The following is a 22,747-nucleotide window of genomic DNA, read 5'->3' on the forward strand; positions in this document are numbered from 1 at the left end:
TGGATCTCCTACACTGGTCACTTGAAAATTGAGCAAAATAGGGCACAAATGCACTCTCAAAACTTACTTCGATGAAATGGTATTTTTTAAACTTATGGGTTATTTATAACTTGTGAGTTCATTTTTGCCAATATTTTATTAACATTTTATTATTATTTCTTGATATCAATGATGGGTGAATTTCCTTGTGTAGTTACAGGTACTTTCTGGTGAACATGTGACTGATTCAAACAAGCTTTGTTTATCTCTTTTTTGGACTCGTTAAAAATAAATGAAAAAGGAGCCCCCCTAGACTTGTCTTTAAGCTCTTTTCTGACTCTCAAAAAATGAAAAGATCATCGAGTACTTGTCATTTTGAACTCGTTAAATTAAATGAATTGATGTTGTCTCAGTATACATTTACCCCTTTTTTGGGTTGAGATTGACTATTTACGAAAAAGGTACACCTTGGTGGATATGGTCAAGAGGTTCTCTTGAATATTGTTTTCTACCTTTACAAGTTTGAGAGACAAATTATGAAAAGGGACATGATGGAGTTTTAATTTTCGTCTCTTTTTTAAACTCTCTAAATTTGAAAAATATACTGAGTTATTCTTACGTCAGAATCCTTAAAATTTTACGACAAAAGATTCGTCACCATGATGAGACCGAGTTTCTCATTCCTAGGACTCGTAAAACTTACATGGATGGATTCATTCGAAGAATGAACCTACACGAAAAGCATATGCTATCCCCTTCAAGCTTGCAATAAAAATAATTGGAGTACTCACTACAAATAGGGAGGAAAAATGAAAATGAAACATCCTTTGTATAGGCAACATGTCGCTCTTGAACATGACACCCTTCTGCTTTTCTGTCGAGTTTGGGATATCCTCACCTAGTGACTTGTCCTCCTGGGTTTGGCTGATCCAGTTTTTCCTCTCATCTGACTACTCCAGTTTTCATCATGACCTTTAGTACTATGTTGAGTCAAATGCTGCCACACTTTGGAGTCATGTTGCTAGTGTTCAAGAGAAGTCCTATAAACAATTATTTACCTATACATTGTCTGACCCATTTTTATAGTCTTGGATCTTATTCATTTCATTCGACTTTATTCCTTGTTTCATGTCGATGATGGGGGATTCATAATTTCCCTCCTTTGACGGGCCGCTTCCTATCGACTTTAGCTCATTATCTAGGAAGATGAATTAGAAACTCCCTTTCAGTACCTTAGAGCTTGCATGCCTTAATGGCAAGTTCTTTGCATTTGGTGACAGGTTTCTAGCATTGGCCTTCGATCAGATGATTCCACGAGTGTTCAACTTGAGCTTCATTATCACATTCATGGATTGTATTATTGTACATTGAGACCCATTGTCATTATTGGTGGTTTCTCTCATTCCTTTTAATGACCCACATCACTGGCTGACAATCAGGCGGTTTTCTAGTATGTTTGACTTCGACACATTCATTCCCATGTTAGAATTCATACTTTGATCGAGCTGAGATGGAGTACAAGACCCTGAATCTTGTCTTTTATGACTTAGGTTGCGTGGCGTTATGTGGTATTCATGATAATACACATTTTTTTGTTATACAGATGGTTGTGACCATACCCTGGGACTTTACATTTATGATTATCCTTCTATATCTAATGGTTGTGTCCATACCTCAGATCTTGGATTTACAGATGATCCTTCTCATCTGGATGGATGCACCCATACCATGGATCCTTTCATATAGTCCTTATCATCTAGATGGCTGTGTCCATACCATCGATTCATGTTTTGATATGAGATATGTATATGTATATGCATCCTTGATTTATAGGTCTCCTAACAGTGTTTGTCCTCGTCCTTGCAAAAGCTCGTAAAGCATCTTAGCCATCAGTCCGCATTCTACATCGATGCTTTAGAGGGAATTTGTTACACAGTATTTTGTCACACCTCTTGCACTTTCCTATGACATACCCCGAAGTTCCTGAAACATGACCATTATGTATTGTACTCATTCATATATGAAACTTAGATCCTCCTTATGACATTGATTGGAAAATACCTTGAGCTTCCCTTGAAGGAAATATCTCTTAACCCTAATTTGAGAATCATCATTCTTATGGTATTAAAAACCGCGATGGTTACCTGTTGTATTACACTCGACCCACGATGGCATCACTTTGTTTACTTGTATACCTGCGATGATCCCAAAAAGCCAATTTCCCCAAAGAGGACGAGAAGCTTCGTGATTTATAAGCTTCCAGAGCGGTGAGCTGGAGGTTGTTCGGCGTAGATGAGGTAGAGTTATCCCAACTTGGCCTCTTGGTCTTATCCCTATGATCTACCTCCTTGAGATGAGGGCCTACTCCTGTCTTTGAATAGATCCTAACTCCCTTTCCTAGCCTATATATTCATCCTCTCCCGTTCCCAAATGGTTTTTCTATGTCTATTTTCACCCTTATGCTAAGTTTGTTCATATTTGCTACTCATTTGGCTCGGAGAAGGAGTTCTTGTAGAGATTAGCTTGGAATTGGACATTCATTCAAGGAGAGCTTATCAAGATCAAGGCTTGGTTATATGCTACCGCTTCTTTTCTATTAATATACAATTGTTGGTTCATTTTCCATTGATGTGTATGCTTATGTATCATCTATCTTAACATTTCTTGATTAGTTAAGTAGGTTTATTTTGAATATGCTATTGGTATTTTCATGCCTTGTTGTGTCTTGATCTCTGGTGCAGGTGCATAAACACTGTGAGTAGCAGGAACGAGCCCATGACATAAGTGATTCAAGGTCTTCAACAAAGGAGATTGAGAAAGAATCAGAATGAGGTATGCCATCTTCTTCGTTTCTCTTTTCAATTGTAACTTAGGAAAGTGTCCAATAGATTTTCATGTAGGTTGCTAGTCCCACTCATTGGGCTAGAGGGACCGTCCCTATCCGAATAGAGGATTTACCTAGACAACAAGCCTAATTATCTTTTTGATTGTTCAGAGTTTTTGTTTCAGTTGCATTGGATCTATGTTCCTAACGGGGCGACAACACTGCTCATTTAATCACCATTCAGGGGGTGGAGGGGGCGACAATGATTTTTATGAGCCCCCCCCCCGCGGGTAGGGGTTCTGGGCATGTGCCCCTGAAGCTAAAAATAGATGAAAATTTATCTTGTGGAATACTGTAATTTCATAGTCAATCTGGGCCATTCATTAAATGAATGATCTGATGGTAGAACTTATGTTAATTTATGATTTTTGGACCTAGAAGGAAACCATCAATTTATATGAGGGAATTTTACTACAGTGGTGTATGATTATTCCTAGCGAAAGAGAGAGAGGAGGTTTTGTGAGAGCGAATAGGAAATTACAACAAATCTTTTGTAGGTTATATCTCTTCATTTTTTTGGATAATATAAAAGGAAGGACTGGCTATTTCTCCATGGACATAGCCCGAATTGGGTGAACTAGATATATTTGTGTCTCTCTTATTTTATACATTTATTTATTTGTGTTTTTGCAATATTTTTCATTTTTCATTACTTCATTATTTAATTTCTAACAACTGGTATCAGAGATGAAGGTCTATTTGGCTAATAAACTCGTAGGAGAGAAGGGTTCTTGGTTCGAGTGGGAGCAATGGCAGAAGATGGTAGGTTTAGGGTTGAGAAATTTAAGGGCCAAAACTACCAGCTGTGGAAGATGAAAATGGAAGATTATTTGTATTAGAAAAATCTGTACCATGGGGGCTTCACTCAATGAACCTCTCACATATCACATGCTTTCATGGCATACTAAACAATACCCTTATTTTGACTACATATTTGAAAATACCTCTAAAAATCACATTGTTTAAGCCCCTATCAATATGAACCCAATACACCTTCCTAATTAAAAAAACCTCTACTTTCACTAGATATTGTAGGTATCCATTTTTCATTAGCGTTTTTTATACCCCTTTATATTTTTTCATTAACTTTGAGCTCCATTTTTTTATACCTATCAATATGAAAACCCTTTACTCCTTATTATATGTTCAATATATTATGTCATTTTTTCCTCAATATATATCCTCCAATATGAACCGACGTGCTATGGTATTGCTCCCTTGGTGAAGCCCTCGTGATCTATACCTACAATTGAGTGGAAAAACAAAGAAGTCGACGAGTATAACAAATGAAAAATGGGAGATTCTCGAGAGAAAGGCACTAGGAACAATACAACTATGTCTGGCAGCATCAGTGGCATTCAACATTTCAAAGGAAACAACAACAAAATGTTTAATGATGACATTGGAAAAACTATATGAAAAAAACTTGGCCACAAATAAGGTATTTCTTATGAAGCATATGAAGATGTCGGAAGGTGGATATGCTGTTGATCATTTAAATGAATTTAACACAATCACCAATCAAATAAGTTTTTTAGGGGTAAATTTTGATGATGAAGTTAGGGCTCTATTGTTTTTGTGCTCATTGCCAGAAAGTTGGAATAACTTAGTTATGGCTATCAATAACTCTATTTTTGTATATATTATTTTAACTGTGATTATGTTGTTGGTCCTATCCTTAGCGAGGAAATGTGACGGAAAATCCCAGGTGAGACATTAGGTAATGCTTTGATTGCAGAGACTAGGGGAAGAAAAATGGAAAGCATAAGGAGCTTAGGAAACTGCAGTAAGTTAAGAAAAGGAACATCTAAATCTAGATAAGGGATAGTGTGCTAAAAATGCAACAAGAAAGGGCACTTGAAGAAATACTGCAAACCTTGGAAAGGAAAAGAAGGAGATGGAGAACAAGAGAACAATCATGAAGCGAATTTGACAGGTGATGTGTTTCAATATTCTTTGATTATTTCATTAGATAATATTATTGATTCCCAGGTGGTATATTCAGGGGACTCATTCCATGCCACACCTGATAGGAAACATTTTCATGACTACATTCAAGGAGATTTTGGAGACACCTATTTGGGTGATGATAAACCCTGTAAAATTGTTGGAATGGGTAAGGGTTTTATAAAGATACAAAATGGAAACCAATGACTATTGAAGGAGCTAAGTCATGTTCCATATCTAAATAAAAATATAATTTCAACCGGGAAGTTAGGTGATGAATATTTTGTAACTACATTCACATACAAAACCTAGATGGTGACTAAAGGAGCCTTGTTAAAAGAAAACGGAAAAACGGTTGTTACATTGCATTTATGTAATGGTATTTATAATTTTGTTAATTCTTTAATATCCACAAGTGTAGATAAGACATTGTGGCATCATAGGCTTGGGCACTTGAGTAAGAAAGGGATGCACATTCTTCACTCAAGGAATTTGTTGCCAAGTTTGAAGTATGTTTATTTGGTTTTCTATGAGAATTGTGTTTAGGGAAAACAAAAGAGAGTCAGATTTATCTGAGTTGGGAAGCAAAAGAAGAGAGAAAAATTAGAGCTTGTGCATACAGTTGTATGGGGACCAACTCAGGTATCATCTCTTGGTGTCTCTCACTATTATGTTACTTTTATTGATGATGTGACTAGAAAAACCTGGATTTATTGTTTTTGGAATAAATTTGATGTATTTGATACTTTCAAGAAATGGAAAGATTTGGTTGAGAATGAGACAAGAAAGAAGTTGAAGTGTCCTACAACATAAAATGGAGGTGAATACTACAACAAATAGTTTGATAAATATTGTTAAGAACATGGACTTCGCAGATAGAAGACAGTTGTAGGAACACTACAAGAAAATCGTGTGTCAAAAAGGATGATCAAGAAAATCATGGAGTGTGAAAGCTGCATGAGATTAGATGAGGATTTCCCTTACAATTTTGGGCAAATGTTGCATTAAACAAAGGGCCTTCAAGTTCCTTAGATGGTGGTATTCTAGAGGATGTGTGGACAAGTAAAATGGTAAACTACTCTCTTTTAAATACTTTCGGTTGTGAAGCATTTGTCCACATTAATAAAGAAAAATTGAACAAACCTTAAGGAAAAATCAAAGAAATGTACCTTTATTGGATATGGTGTTAATGATTTTGGTTATCACTTATATGATTACGAAAATAAAAAAATCATTAGGAGTAGATATGTCATATTCAATGAAAAGGTATTGTATAAGGATTAGATGTAGGAAAAGAAATAGGAAAAGGAAAAAAAAGAATATGCAGTGCTTGATGAGATCATAGACAAAGTAAAGGTACTTGAAAATCATAATGATCAGCAACCAAAAAAATAACAACAACCACAACAACAATAGACACCTTAAACACCTAAAAGTGGTGTTATAATATCTACCAGGATAAGTAGACTGCGTGAATGATATGCTCCTTCATTATATTATGTATTGTTGACTGATTATGGTGAATCACAAAGATATGAAGAAGTCAGATAAATACATGGAAGAAGAGATGGACTCCTTGATGCATAACCAAACTTGGGACTTAGTCAAGTTTCTTGCAGGTAAAGAAACATTGTTAAATAAATGGGTTTAGATATTGAAGGAAGAAGATGGAGGAAAAGAGAGGTATAAGGCTATACTTTCGGTGAAGGGGTTTGCACAAAAGAAAGGTATAAACTTTGATGAAATTTTTTCTCCTATTCTTAAAATGACTTTGATAAGAACTATTTTAAGTCTAGTTGCAGCAAAAGATTTTCATCTTGAGTAGTTAGATGTAAAGAAAACCTTTCTCCATGGGAATTTGGAGGAAGAAATATATATATGCAACAACCACAAGGGTGTGAGGTCAAAGGAAAGGGGAAATTAGTGTGAAAATTTAAGAAGAGCTTGTATGGATTAAAACATAATCCAAGGTAGTGGTATCTAAAATTTGACAGGTTTATGTCTTAACAAGGTTATCCTTGATTCCATTTGAATATTATATTTACCTTAAAAAGAAAAATGATGGGAGGTATATTATATTCTTAGTGTATGTAGATGACATGCTTATTGTAGGTTCTAACATGCAGGAATTAAATGTGCTCAAAAGAAAATTGGAAAATTAATTTGCAATGAAGGATTTGGGTGCTGCAAAATAAATCCTTCATATGAAAATAACTAGAGAAAGGAAAAGTCGAAAATTAACATTGTCTTAGAGTGAGTACATAAAAAAGGTGTTGGAAATATTTAATAAGAATAATGCAAAACCTGTTAGTACACCTTTGGCTATCCATTTCAAACTAAGTAAGGAGATGTGTCCCAAGACCTAGGAAGAGATGGATTATATGTGTAAAGTTCCATATGCATCAAAATTTATAATCTTATTGTATGAAATGGTCTACAAAAGGCCTAATATTGCACATGCAGTGAGATTTGTAAGCAGGTGTAAGCAGGTATATGAAGAATCTAGGAAAAGAGCATTGGATGGAAGTGAAGTGTATTATCAGGTATTTGAGAGGTACCACAAATCAAGCATTATTCTTTTTTGGTTCAAAAATTGCTCCACGAGGATACGTTGATGTAGATATGGCCAGTGATAGAGATAACAAGAGGATCACTAGGGGATATGTGTTTACTGTAGGTGGAACAATTGTCAGTTGGGTTTCAAAGTTTCAAAACATTGTTGCACTTTTAACAATGGAAGAAGAGTATGTTGTGTAGGATAATTGGCAGTGTCTGGATGGATAGTAGTTGTGATATTGCTGGTATTGATGTAAACTAGGATCATCATGGTGATTGGGGGTCCAGGAGGAATCCCATGGTAACTGCAGGCTTCTAGTAGAGAATCATCATAGTAACAAGCTTATTGAAAAGCCATAAAATGATGACTACTATGGTGATTGGTAGTCCAGGCTCGGGAGGAATCCTATTATGGTTGTAGGAATCATGTAGAGAATCATCACAGTAGCAAGTGTCAAGGAAAATTTTACAGGCTAATTTTCCTAGATGGGCTAATTTTCCATGATTTTTCCAAAAAAAAATATTTTCTAATTTCCATATTTTATAACAATGATTCACCAATATTTTATAATATAAAAGTATTTTACCTTAAAAATCACCAAAATTATATAGAGAATATATATAAAATCATTATAAATTCGAATAATTTTACAAATACATCAATAAACATTTTATAGTTTGCATATTCAGGAATAGTGGGATTCACTAATGTTTTTAAACTTTAAGATAATTTTCGATCCTTAAAATTTTCCCTGGTAGGATTATTGGAGAAGATATAAAATGATGACTATGATGGTTGGGAGTTCAGGATTCCAGGTACAAGAAGAAGTGTCAAGGAGCAAAGAATGGTAGAGAGTTTGCAACCATTTTATAGGTAGCATATGGGCTCAAAGCCTACATCAGACCCTCTCCATTGGAAATTGATCTGAAAGAGTTTTCCAACAGTGTGTGGAAGTCTAAAAATGGATTCCTGGAAAAAACAATATGGTCTTTTGAAGTCCAGGGCTTGATGTCCTAAGCAGGTCGATATATCAAAGGTTGGTGGAATATCAGAGCATCAGATCAGGCTATATCAGAGGTCAGTAGAGGGGCAGGTTCAAATATTGGAGGTTAGGACATCGGTGCAGTCTATATTGGAGGTCAGCAGAGAGGAAGGATGAATATCGGAGGTCAGAGAACATCAAGACCCAATATCGGAACCCTGGAGCATATGGCCATAGAAGCACCAGAATATCAGAGATCAGAGAATATCAGGACATCGAGGCATGTCATATTGGGATATCGGAGGATGGAGGCCATCAAAATATCATAGTTCATTGACATATCAGAGGTTAGACCATATTTGAATATCAAAACTTAATAACATTTGTAGTTTGAGAAGCTACGGTATTCAGTGGTGTCGATATTATTAAACTGTTGAGGGATGCTGAGTAGAATTAACAAAGGATCTTGTTGCAAAACAAAGGCCAATCAGGACTCTTTCTCTCTTCTCTGGTAGGAAACATGGTAACATGTCATTGGCTCTGAGAAAGTGAAGTGGCTAGTGACGTCAGCATGACATGTCAGTATGATGGACACGTGGCATCCTGTTTTGGCATTTTCAGTGGCCCAATGGGGAAAATCCGAGTGCCACCTCTCTGTTGTCTCCATGTGTAGAAGTGATATCAGTATATCAGAGGATGAGGACATTGTAACTTCTATGAAAATGGTAGTTGAGAAGTTATGATAAAGGGGGCTCCGATATTACCTAGCACATGTTCGAATGGAGCTCAAATGAACCAAGAGCTAAATAGAGGGAGCCAAAACACAATCAGAACTTTGCTGAAGTTATGATACAAAGGGATCTGATATAATGCTAAGCCAATAGTCATAGGCCTAGTCCTATGAGAAGGAAAATTCTCAGGAAGCTAAGCGCTAAGGGAACTAAGTATATCAAGGCTATGTAATATCGTAACATTTCATTTGTTTAAGTATAGAGAGTTAAATGGATGGATGGGTCGGATGCTAAAGATTAAATGAAAATCGATGGATTTGGTTTATGAAGTTAGCTAGATCTGTAGAAGGCGACGAGACAAGGAAACAAGGGCAACATTTAATAGATAATAACTAAAGAAATGGAGAAATCCTAATTGGCTGCTTCACATGCACCTCTAGTAGAGTTAAATGAGGAACAAAGTGGACATTCTTGAGTGCTATCAAGCTCTACATAGCAATACATAAGCATGAGAAGTCACAGTAGAGTGCACAGGTTACCTGATATTAAATTTTTAGTATGGAGGATTATGCAGGGAGTTAGTAAAGAACACAAAAGCCCATTTGTTTGTTTAATGCCATAATAAAGTTCATCTAGTAGACACAACAACATCATGAGGAGACATGCTGAATTACACTTGGGCAGTAGGGACATATGAAACAAAGACAACATTGTGTAGTGTGCATCATAGGATCAAAACCATTGATTTCCATGAAGGAATGTGGGGAAGTGTGTATTGTCGATGTATAGAGCAGTGTGAGTAGAGGTGTGTTGAGCAGCGAGAGAAGCTTGAGTGTTGTGATAAGAACAACGAGGGAAGAGTTGAAGAGTGTGAAACAAAGAGCCTGTGCGAGAGAAGGTAAAGTGCTTAGGATATGTTGTTGTGAGAAACAGGAAAAGTGAAGCTATATGAGACCAAAAGGATTCTGTGGAACAACAGCCGACTAAGATCATAAGTTGTTTATGCAACCAACAATATTGGTATTTTCTATAAATGTATATGCTTTTTTTTTTTCTTTTTCAGTTTGAAAATTGCTTGCAATAGTAGAACAATGGCAAGAGCAGGTTGGTGCTTACATTCAAAAGAGGTTGGTACCTCTTGAAAAATTGGTGTTTTCTAACCTAAGGGGTTTAGTGCCTCCCATGAGTGGGTGCTCATAAAAAAATTGGTGTAATTAAGTAGGTGCTTAAATTACATCATAAACAAACAACAAATTGGTGGTTTTCTCCCTCTCGATTTCCACATGAAAATATTAGTGTCAAATGTGTGTGTTGCTCATGTGATTGGCTGTTTGAACATGAATGTTTAAACTTGTTTCTCACTTTATTTATGAATGATTTCTCTCATAAGTAACATAATATAAAAAGGGACTAAAATCATATTCAGGAAAAAGAATCAATTATCCTACAATTACTGATTCACCCCCCCCCCCCAGTAATTCGTTTTTCCAATAATTGGCATCAAAGACGAGGTGCCTTCAGGAACAGTCTAACCACTGGAAGGTAGATCTATAATGAATTATGTCTATGCAAGAGATCCAGAGGCTTTCTCAAGTAGAATACCAGTCTCTGATGGGATAAGTTATGCGTTTTGGAAAGTAAGGATGGAAGCGTATCTTATGTCCCTAGAAGTAGATGTTTGGAATTCAGTGCTAGTGGACTATAATGTCCCTAATATTCCCCCCATTGATGCAGATGATAAAAAAATATATGGAAATAATGCTAAAGCCAAGAATTCCATTCTCTTTAGTCTTAGTCAATCAAAACTTGTAAAGTTCATGAACTGTAAGTCTACTAAGGAAGTGTTGGTAAAGCTTAATCAGAGTCATGAAGGATATGACGAAGTCAACTAGGTGAAATGTCAAACCTTCAAAATGAGGTTTGGGAACTTGAGAATGAGTGAAGATGAAATCATAGCATAATAGTTCCTGAGAGTCGATGAAGTAACCACTATTATTAGAGGACTTAATGAATAATTCAAGGAGGAGATGATTGTTTAGAAAATATAAAGATCTCTTCCCATTATATTTAATGGCAAAGTCTCAACTATAAAAGAAATGACTAATTTAAAGGATCTTAAGATGGACCAGGTGAATGGTACTCTCACAACCTATGAGACAAGAGTAGGAAGATAGAAGTCAGAACCTAAGGAAGCGGCATTCAAAGTATCCCAAAATGCCAAGGAGCACAAATATCATCAAGAATGATCCAGTTGTGAATCTGATTAGGAGTTGGCTCAATTAGCAAGGAAACTGAAGCATGGGTAGAGAAAATATAACGAGAATTTTCCCTTTAAATTTTTTGATTGTGTAAGAGTTGGACATTTTTTTTCCAAATGTCCTTACAAAGAAAAGGCTGAAAAGGAAGATGATCAAAAATTTGGAAACAAGTCTCAGAAACATGAGAAGAAAAGGTTCTATAAGAGAAATTGGTTCTACTCCAAAGAGGATAGCTCAGCACCAGAGTGAGATAGTGAAAACTCCTCGGAGGATGATTCAGATAATTATTTACTTATAGATTTTGGAACAGACTTCAATAAACAAAATATTATGGACTCTAAAGAGGAAGAAGAAGAAGAAGAAGGAATAATGGACCTTGCAGGGAAACTCATCAGTTCTCTTAATGAGTTAAATAAATAAAGGAAAAAGAATAAGTAGTTGAAGGAATAGCTACAGTGTGCTAAAGAAGGTATGTATAGCTATGACAATGAGGAGTTTTCTTATAAAAAATAAAAACTTGAAGAAGTTTTCAAAATAAAATATAGTCTAGTCCTTCTACTAGAAGAGAAACAAGGAACATGTGAGAAACTAGAAGAAGAGAACATGCAATTAAAATAGGAGTTAGTCAAGTTAAGGAAGGAAACTATCTAAAATACATGAAAATATGATATTCTGTCTTTTAAAGTTAAACTGGAAGAAGATAAACAAAAGGAAGAGGTTCTTCAAGGCTTGATTCATAAATGGGAAGAGAACTATCAAAGTCTTGAAGAAGAGGTTATCTCTTTAAGAACGAATCTTGAGGGAATAAAGACCAAGAAGGGTTTCAATGAAAGATTTGCAAAAGGAACAAGGAAACTAGATCAGATTGTAAATAGCCAAAGGCCCTCAATAATTGAAATAGGTCTGGGATACTGAAAGAAGCAAGAATCTTATATGGACAAGATAAACTTCAAGTCTATAGGATTCGAAGAACCACAAAGAAATGTAAGGAAGAAACAAGAAATAATAAATGTATACAAAAGAGCAACAGGGAAAATAGGAGATCATCAATGAAGAATGAATCAATCATCCAGACAACCAAAGTACCTTCATGCATAATCTCATACGACTTCCAACAATAGGCATGCCTATTTATTTTATGGTAATTGTTACAAGTGGCATATATTTGGACATAAAGTTTTTGATTGTAGAAGGATCAAAGTTAAAAGAGATGAAAATCCTAGATATAATAAGCATCAGAATTTTAGATCGCAAAACTCTCCTCTCAGATATTGAAATGACTTCTCTCCCTTGTTAAGTGAAGTAGAATGATTCAAATGTAATAATTTTGGGCACAAAGCAAGTGAGTGCAAAAGCAGGCTTGAATGCCTATCTAAGTCCCAAAATATTATATAGACAACTATCCAAAAGGATAAGGGGAGATGGAAACGAAATATGAAAAAGAGAATGTAGTCTGGACTCGCTCTATCAGCCCATAATCAAGAGAAAACATGGTATGTGGATAGTGGTTGTTCCAAGCATATGACTGAGGATAAAAGAAAATCTATGTCGCTAAAAGAAAAGACAGAGGAAACAATGTCACCTCTGGAAACAATGCTCTAGCAAGAAGCAAGGGTAAAGGCATAGTCAGTCTCTATCAAAAGTCAAAAGAAAAAAATGTGTTGTATGTGGAATGTCGTAGGCACAATCTCCTTAGTGTTAGCCAAATGTGTGATAATGGTTATGATGTGACCTTTCGATCAAAAGGATGTGAGGTCCGCAACATGAAGAATGGAAAGCTAGTGGGAAATGAAATAAAAAACCCACAATAATGTATATATGTTTGATTATTCTAGGGTTAACTACTATTTAATTAAAACAGATGAAGCACAATTGTGGCATAAGAGGCTTGGGCATATGAATTTTGGCAGTTTGATAAAAGTTAGCAAGATGGGAGATGTGAGAGGATTACCAAGATTTTGAAGGCATGATAACTCAATCTACAAGTCATGTCAATTTGGTAAGCAAACTAGGACTCATTTCAAGTCAAAAGAGTTCTCCTCATCTAGACCACTAGAGCTCATTCACATAGATATTTATTTCCCAACTAGAGCAGAAAACCCAAAAGGAGAGAGGTATTTCATGATGCTCATTGATGATTTTACTAGGTTCGCTTAGATTGTGCTCTTAAAATAAAAGTCAGAAGCATTTAAGCATTTTAAAAAATTTAAAGCTCAAGTAGAAAATGAGAAATACTTAAAGATAAAATTCTTAAAATTAGACAGAGGAGGAGAGTACACTTCAAGAGAGTTTGAATAATTCCATGAAGAGAATGACATTAGGAGGTAGTACTCAATGGCTAGAACTCCATAGAAAGATGGAGTAGTGGAGAGAAATAATAGAAAAATCTAGGAAATGGCCATTGAAATGTTGGATGAAGAACATGTGTCTCACATCTTCTAGGGAGAACCAACACAAGCAACAGTGTATCTATCAAACAGAACTCAACTCAGACCTAAGAGTAATGAAACTCCCTATGATTTTTTGAAGGGAAGACCTACATCAGTTAAAAACCTCAAGGTGTTTGGGAGCAAGTGCTTCATCAAAAGGAATGATAAGAATCCTAGAAAGTTTTACTCTCGTGCTGATGAGAGAATATTGCTCGGATACTCTACTCATAGTAATGAATATATGATCCAGGTGGATATTGGTGGCCACCTGCCAATTCCACTTGGACCCCCACCATTGCTTCTTCCAGTTTTTCAGTTTCCTTAATTATAGCACAGTTTACTATTTATAGCAGTTTTTCGGGTTCTAAACTTCCAGAGCCGTTTTAAGTCCCTAAACGACGTTTTTGGGTACTAAACGACATTTTTTTTGAAATCTACCGACATTGATTTTCTGTCTAAAATCATCTTTTCCGTCGTATCCCTCAGAGAGATCTTTCCAATAGGCTATCATGCGCGTTAAATGGAGATAATATGACCAAGTCGCGATCCCGTGAAGTTGGTTGTCCAACTCACCCCAACGGGGCCCATAAACTCTTGGTGTTACATCTCCTCGGGTTAGGGTTTTGGTTGTTTAGGGTTTGCTCTTATTGTTTAATAATAAAAAGTCCCTTGAGCCTCATTGTAAGACAGTTCAGAGGCATGTAGCTGCCACATCTCTTCTCAGAGATAAGCTACCATCGCCCTAGCTGGTTTATTTCCATTCCTATTTGTAAGCATATTTCAGTATTTTACATTAATGAAATGAAGTATTATTTCCACTGCATCTCTGTGTTTACGGTTATCTTTGTAATTTGTTGCGTTCCTATTTAAATCCGGATGAGTGGTATCAGAGGGGTCTACTTTTCTTCTCTATTTTTCTTTGCATGTCCCCAATGAGGTTGGGATATAAGGAGTTAGGGCTTAAACTGGTTGAATCTTTGCAAGACTAGCCTTGCAAATCTCGACGGCCTCCCATGGCGGATGAAAAGAAAGACAAGGGGGCAGGAGATCCTAACAAAATCTTGCTTGAAGAAGCCCTCAAGCGACAAAGGAACGCAATGATGGACAACTTTGCCCAGATCCTTCAGCGGCCACCCAGGGGCGACACATCGGCTTCCAACAGCAACTCTGGAAATGCCACACCATTTAAGGTACAAGTTAATTCTGAAATCCCCATATTTGAGGGTCAGATAGATGAAGATGCTGTCGATAAATGGTTAAACATGCTAGAGGGTTATTTTTCTGTTCATGAACTTTCCAGTCAGGAAAAGATTATTTTCGCTCTTCTCAAAGCAGCCCCCCACATCAAGGATTGGTGGGAAACCTACTCCAAGCAAAAGGATGAAAGTACAGACTCATTATTTTCAGTTGCACCCACTTGGAATTCATTCCAGGATGCCATCAAGGAGTAATACTACCCTGTCGGAAGCTATGAGGATCAATACATAAAGTGGACCACACTGTAGTAGGGAAGGGACCAAGAAGTGTTGGAGTTTACCAATATTTTCCATACCCTTGCACAAAGTTAGGTATCAAGGATACAAAGCAGCATTTGGTACTCAAATACCGTGGCTTCCTAGACAAGTACATCTAGGAAGAAATAGAATTCCTAAACATCTCCTCACTCGGCACGGCATATTGGTATGTCGTCAAGGTCGAGCAAAAGTTTAAACAGAAGAAGCGAGACTTTGGATCTATGGATCCAAAGCAAGAGAAAGGTGGCCCCCAACCACAGAATAAAGGACAAAGCCAAGGTGTGGCGGCCCAAGACAACCCGCCAAAGCTACAGGCAAAGAACAGCACTGCCAAGCCGAAAAAGGACACGGGAAAGTGGTGTGAGTTCCATAAGAGCTCCACTCACAACACAAGTGTGTGTCGAGCCAAGAAGTCACTGGTGGCCGAGCTAAAGGTTTCATAATCAAATGCATGTTCCGACTTTGAGTTAGAACCCGATAAGGGGAATGAAAAAGGGAAGCAGATTATCGATGCGAAGCCCAATGCCACCGTTGCCACCATGAAGATCCAGAAGGAGGAACTCGAAGATCCAAAGGAGGAGGAGCATATCTTCCACTCCTAGAAGTGGGTAAAGGGCTCCCCGCTATAGTTCATTGTTGATATCGGGAGCCAAAATAACCTCATTTCGGCAGAGGTCATGAAGCGGCTGGGCTTACTGACTACAACACATCCACAACCATACACCATCGGGTGGCTTCACCAAGGACAGGATCTTTGCGTGAACCAATAGTGTCGCCTTCCATACAACATTAAGCCCTTCATGGATGAGGTATTGTGTGACGTTGCTCCCCTTGAATTTTGTGATGTATTATTAGGACAACCATACTTGTGGAAGCGACATGCAGTGTATGAATCAAGGCATCATGTTTTTATTGTTACTTTGGGAAATAAGTTGTACAGGATACTAGAGGTAGCAGCGCCAACCGCCATCTCTCTGGTTACTTCAAAACAATGCAATAAGCTCATTTCCAAAACCAAGAAACTTGTTTTCATGATGATATGCCCTCAAGGAAAGAAGAAGATGGTGGCCACGACCTCTAGACAGGGCCCCTTCGCACGACAACTACAGATGGACAAGGTTGTGGAGGAGTATGAGGACATCTACACCTCCCCCGCAGGGGTTCCTCTACACTGTCAGGTCAAGCACACCATTGATCTGACCCGAGGTGCGCGACTGCCTAATGAACCAATCTATCGACACTCCATTCTAGAGAACGATGAAATCAAGAGGTAGATTCAGGAGTTGCTGCAAAAGTTTCACATCCATCCGAGTTCATTGCCCTATGGGAGCCCGATTGTGTTGGTACAAAAGAAGGATGGGACTTGGAGACTCTGTATTGACTATTGGGTATTGAAAAAGATCATTGTCCGTAATAGGTACCCAATCCCATGGATTGATGACCTCCTGGACCAACTAAAGGGGGGAAAATATTTCATCAAGGTCGATTTGAAGTTAGGACATCACCAGGTACCAATCAAACCATCCGATGTGTGGAAGTCTGCCTTCAAAGCCAACAAGGGCCTTTTCAAATGGTTGGTTATGCCTTTCGGATTGATGAATTCCCCTGCAACCTTCATGTGGCTAATGGATGACATCTTGCACCCATTCACCAACTCATTTGTAGTGGTATACTTGGATGACATCCTGATCTTCAGCCAGAGTTGGGAAGAGCACCTCCACCACATTTGACAGGTTCTCCAAACATTGTGGCAACACAAGTTATGTCCCAATTTGGAGAAATGCACTTTTGGCATGACCCAGGTTTAGTATCTAGGATACATTTTTGATGAACAGTTGGTGCATGTGGATCCAGCTAAGATCCAAGTCATTCAAGATTGGCCATCTCCAACCACTCTGACAGAGCTTCGGAGCTTTCTAGGCCTTGCCAACTTCTACCACAAGTTCGTGTTGGGATTTTATCATATCACTTGGCCCTTGAGTCAAGTCACCAAGGGAGGAGTGAAAGAAAAAATCTTTTGGTCCGAATCCCAACAGAAGGAATTCACAGAGTTGAAAGATCGCCTCTACTCGACACCATTTCTTGCATTCCCAGACTTGCAACAACCATTTGAGGTCGAGACAGATGCCTCTGACTATGCTATTGGGGCAGTCCTTACTCAACACAGGCATCCAATGGCATATCATAGTGAGACACTTTCAGACACAGTTCGGAAGTATCCCACTTATGACAAAGAGATGTATTCCATTGTGCAGGCCTGCCAACAATGGAAGCATTACATTTTGGGGAAGGAAATAGTCATCCACACACACCACCGACCCTTTTAGTTCGTACAGACCCAAGGGAAATTGCAGAATGATCACCATCAGAAGTGGTCCACATACCTGCAACAGTTCCATTCGAATATCAAGTATAAGAAGGGTAGCACTAATAATGTTGCAGATTGCCTCAGTCGACCACCAATCATGGAATTAACCATCATGCTCAACTCTTGTGGGCATGAGATTTCTGATAGGCCACTTCTCTACAAAAGCAACCCAGAATTCAGCCACACATACCAGACACTCTTGGAGGGTCAGCATGTTCCATATTTTCACCTCTAAGATGCCTTATTATGCCACCTAGGTCACCTTTGTGTTCCTTCAAGTGAGCATGCCAAGATGATTTGGGAAGCACACTACAGTCAGGCTGCTGAGCATTTCGGGGTCGAAAAAATGGTGGTAGTACTGCAACAGTATTTCTATTGGCCGAATCTTTGACAGGATGTCAAGAAGTACATCAGATCATGCACTGCCTTCGTAATTGCCAAACCAACCATCAAGAAGCAAGGCATCTATACCCTGCTACCTACACCTAATCAACCTTGGGAATCCATCTCCATGGATTACATGTCAGGCCTTCCTTCCACTAAGCATGGAAATGGCTGTGTTTTTGTGGTCGTCGACAGGTTCTCGAAGATGGCCATTATGGCGACCTGCAAGAAGAATATCATAGCAGAAGCCACTACTAAACTCTTCTTTGAACGAGTTTGGGCACACTTTGGGCTCCCACAGTCTATCATCTCAGATCAGGATAGCAGGTTCCTCAGTACATTTTGGTCCAGTCTTTGGTCAATGCTGGACACCAAACTGACTAAGTCCACAGCCTTCCATCCTTAAATTGATGGTCAGACATAGTTTGTCAACAGGATGATCATACACATTCTATGCATGTACAACTCAAAGCATCCACACACATGGGACAAGAGCCTCCCCTATGTTCAACACATCTACAACCGGGCTCTCCATAGCTCAACTGGCCACAGTCCTTTTTAGGTGGGCTTGGGATTCTAGCCACTATGTCCCATTGATGTGGCCATGCCATTTGCAGCTACTCACACAGATTCGGCTCATGTCTAATCTAAAATAGATAAGGCAAACAACTTCATTGAGCACATCCAACATATTCACCAACAAGTCCATGACATTATGGAGAAATCAAATGTCGAGTACAAGCAGTGACATGATCAACATCGGGTGCCACACAAGTTTCAGGTGGGCGACAAAGTCTGGTTGCATTTGTAAAAGGAATGACTTACCGAAGCCTATCGGAAACTTAGACCACTCCGATATGGTCCTTACACCATTACAAAGGCTGTGGGAGAAAATGAATTTGAGCTCAACATTCCCCCATTCCTTGGCCTGCACCTAGTGTTCAATGTGGACTGCCTTCGGCCATACTTTCCACCATTACTAGACACATCCGACATTGCAGAACAGCTCACACCCACAAAGTTAAATCTAGATTGCTTGGAACAAGCTGCAACTGATCGGATCATGGACTTACAGATCAAGCACACTCACCAGCAGAATATACAACTGTATCAAGTTGTCAAAGGAGGCCAACTCCTTCACCTGGGCAAGTAGCTCACTAGGGACCAAGTTCAGCAGAAGTTCCCTCATCTCATCGAGGAACTCAACGTAATGGGGACCATTGCTTCCTAAGGGGGGAAGAATGATCCATGTGGATATTGGTGGCCACCCGCCAATTCCACTTGGACCCCCACCATTGCTTCTTCTAGTTTTTCAGTTTCCTTAATTATGGCACAATTTACTATTTTTAGCAGTTTTTCGGGTCCTAAACTTCCAGAGCCGTTTTGAGGCCCTAAACGACGTTTTTTGGGTACTAAATGATGTTTTTTAGGAAATCTACCACCAGCGGTTTTTTGTCTAAAATCTTCTTTTTCGTCGTAGTCCTCGGAGAGATCTTTCCAACGGGCTATCATGCACATCAAACGAAGATAATATGACCAAGTCACGACCCCGGGAAGTTGGTTGTCCAACTCACCCCAACGGGGCCCGTAAACTCTTGGTGTTACATCTCCTCGAGTTAGGGTTCTGGTTGTTTAGGGCTTGCTCTTATTGTTCAATAATAAAAAGGCCTTTGAGCCTCATTGTAAGACAATTCAGAGGCATGTAGCCACCCCATCTCTTCTTAGAGATAAGCTACCATCGCCCTAGCTGGTTTATTTCCATTCCTGTTTGTAAGCATATTTCAGTATTTTACATTAATGAAAGGAAGTATTATTTCCGTTGCATCTCTATGTTTATGGTTATCTTTGTAATTTGTTGTGTTCCTGTTTAAATCCAGATCAATATAAGTGTTACAACAAACAGACAAAGAATATTAAGGATTTCATTGATGTGATAGTAGATGAAATAGCTTCATAACCTGAGTCCTCTAAAATAAATATGAACTTAGATGATGAAGAAAATATAGATATGAGGTCTATAGATCTAGAAGAAACAGATTTAGATAGTGAAGGTGAGGAAGAAGTCATAACTCCAAGGCCCAAAGCACCTTCCAGGTGTGTACAAAAAGAACATTCGGAGATTCAGATACTTATTCATAATTAATTATTCATCCCCCCCTCTCAGTAATTCCTTATTCCAACATGTTGTTGCTACAGAGGCTGGTAAATAAATGATTTGGTTACAAATTTTTATGGATGAGTTGGGAAAGAAGTAGGAGACGGGTGGGTTATATAGTGACAAGCAGAGTTCCATTCATCTTGCAAATAAATTGGCATTTCATTCCAAGACTAAACATATACAACTCAAGTAGCATTTCATACGGTTAGTGTTGGAATATAGAGAGTTGAAGCTGGAAAAGATACACACTAGCCAAAATCCTGCAAATATGTTAACAAAAGTTGTAAGTAGGGATAAACAGAGATTCTTCTGATTTTCAACTGGTCTTTAAGTATGATGATGAAGATGAGAAACAATGAGGGCCAAAGTGGAAGCATTTTCCCAGAAGTGAAGCAGCGGTGGAGTTGCTATAATCAGTCTCCAAGTGGGAGGTTGTTGGGTGTGGATCCTGATTATATTCTTTCTTGTTCATAGGTTTTAGTTTCATTGGTGTTGGATCCCTGTTCCAAATGGGGTAGAAATGATGCTTGTTTAATCACCGTTAATGGGGTGCAGGGGGGGGTGGGTGATGACGATTTTTATGAGTCCCCCACCCGACGAGGGTTCTGGGGCAGTGCCCACGAAGCTAAAAATAGTTGAAAATTTTCCTTGTAAAATATTGTAATTTCATAGTCAATTCGGATCGTTCAATAGGCATATGATATGACCATATAAGTTATGTTAATTTAGGGTTTTTTCCCTAGAAGGAAACCCTCGGTTTATATGAAGGAAACACCAGTTGAGGAACAAAATGTATGGATAGATAACTGACAATAAACATAACGATATCAAACTATCTCCATGATCCAACAAGATAATAAGGATTTAGTATGAGCAAGTCAATGTGGAAGTCAACCCAACAAAAAAGGAGCCAAAGACGACTCGGTTGATTGAGAGGATTAATGATAAGGATGAAGCTGATATTTTTCCTCATGATTTTCTTCTCCGATAGAAAACCATGAAGAATCACTATTTCATATTATCTTATGTTATTTTTACAATTTTGGTTGAGTAGGATAGGATTAGAAATCTCCAAACAGTTTATTAAAAGAAGTTATAAAACCTTCTTCTCAGCACGACGATCATAGACTGGTTATTATTTTGAAATACTCTATGCATTTATTAAAGCAAGCTTGCCATTTCTCTGTGCATTGTGTATTAATGCGTGTTTACTCTGTTGATCGCTACATACCTACAAGTCATAGGAGGCCCCCCTGGGAGTTGTAAGGTGTCATTTTATTTTTAGTTAATATTTCAATTTTGTATTTTAGTTTTGTAGCATTATATTATCTCGCCTAATATTTTAGTTTTAATTTTCAATGAATGCTTATGACAGTGATAATAGAGTTTGTAACAAAGTTTGTTGAAGATTTCTTTCATATATTTAATCATTTCATTGTGTGAAGGACGAAGAAAATAAATAGAAAAGGGATCTATTACGCACATGTAAATTTTGAAGAGTAGAATCATATAATTTCAAATTTCAATTAGGAGTGTAATTCTTCCAAGGCTTTATTAGTTTGATTCATATTTTCCAGTGTGACATTTTATTTTTGTACTTAATATTAGTTTCATTTATGTCAATGAGAAGTATACTTAATTTTTCTGGTGTGATATTTATTTCTGCAATGTTAGATTAGTTTTCTTTTCTGCAAGCGTAAAGATAATTTGGATTTGATTTTTCTATTTACTTCTGCATTTTGATTTAGCTTTATTTATGTCAGTGTGTTATTTTCCTTTCTTACAAGGGTGACAATTTCTTAGATAAAAAATGTGCATGAAAACATCCTAATTTAATTTGAAATTTTACTCACCTAATAAAGAATTCTAGCACAATTGGTGCACATACACTTCATTAGTTTACAAGATCCAGTCAATAATTTATGTAGTAATTTAAGCTCAATTAAATTACCAAAAATTTTAGTGTCATTTCCAAGGAAGTATATATGGGATTTATTTTTAGGAGTCTTTTCATTTAAAAAATTGATAAAAACATATTTATGCATAGGGAAAGAAATTATAGGGGTAGGTTTATAGGTATAGGTATGAGTTCCATTCCAACTTCACCACTCACCCCACTGCGACCTCATAGTGCCACGCTATCCACTAAAACTCATATTCCATTATTTGTGTTATCACAAAATCTAACCCTGATAGGCTATTGATCAAGTAGACTCTGAGTAACTCTTTCAAACCAATCTTTTGGTTGAGGCTTATCCTCCTCAACCTGAGAGGGCTCTCTCAATAGGTTTAAGATTTTTGATTAATGATTAAATGGCTAACTCTAGGAAAAAAAATGGACAAATGTATAACTCATTGACTGGTTGAATCAAAGATTAGCAATCATCTATTTGGCTATGGAGTCAGGATAATCTTCAACAAAACAACATGATCAACAAAACATGGAAGTCAAGGCATTGGAGTTTAGGTTTATAAGTAAAACAGTAACATAGTGAATCAACACAGTTTACAAGCATGTGAAGGAAGTTAGAGAATTTTCCAATGAATTCTATGTAT

Source organism: Pinus tabuliformis, chromosome 6 (assembly GCF_031772625.1).
Source record: "Pinus tabuliformis cultivar Carrire ecotype Pingquan chromosome 6, CPIR1, whole genome shotgun sequence".
NCBI classification, from domain to species: Eukaryota; Viridiplantae; Streptophyta; class Pinopsida; order Pinales; family Pinaceae; genus Pinus; species Pinus tabuliformis.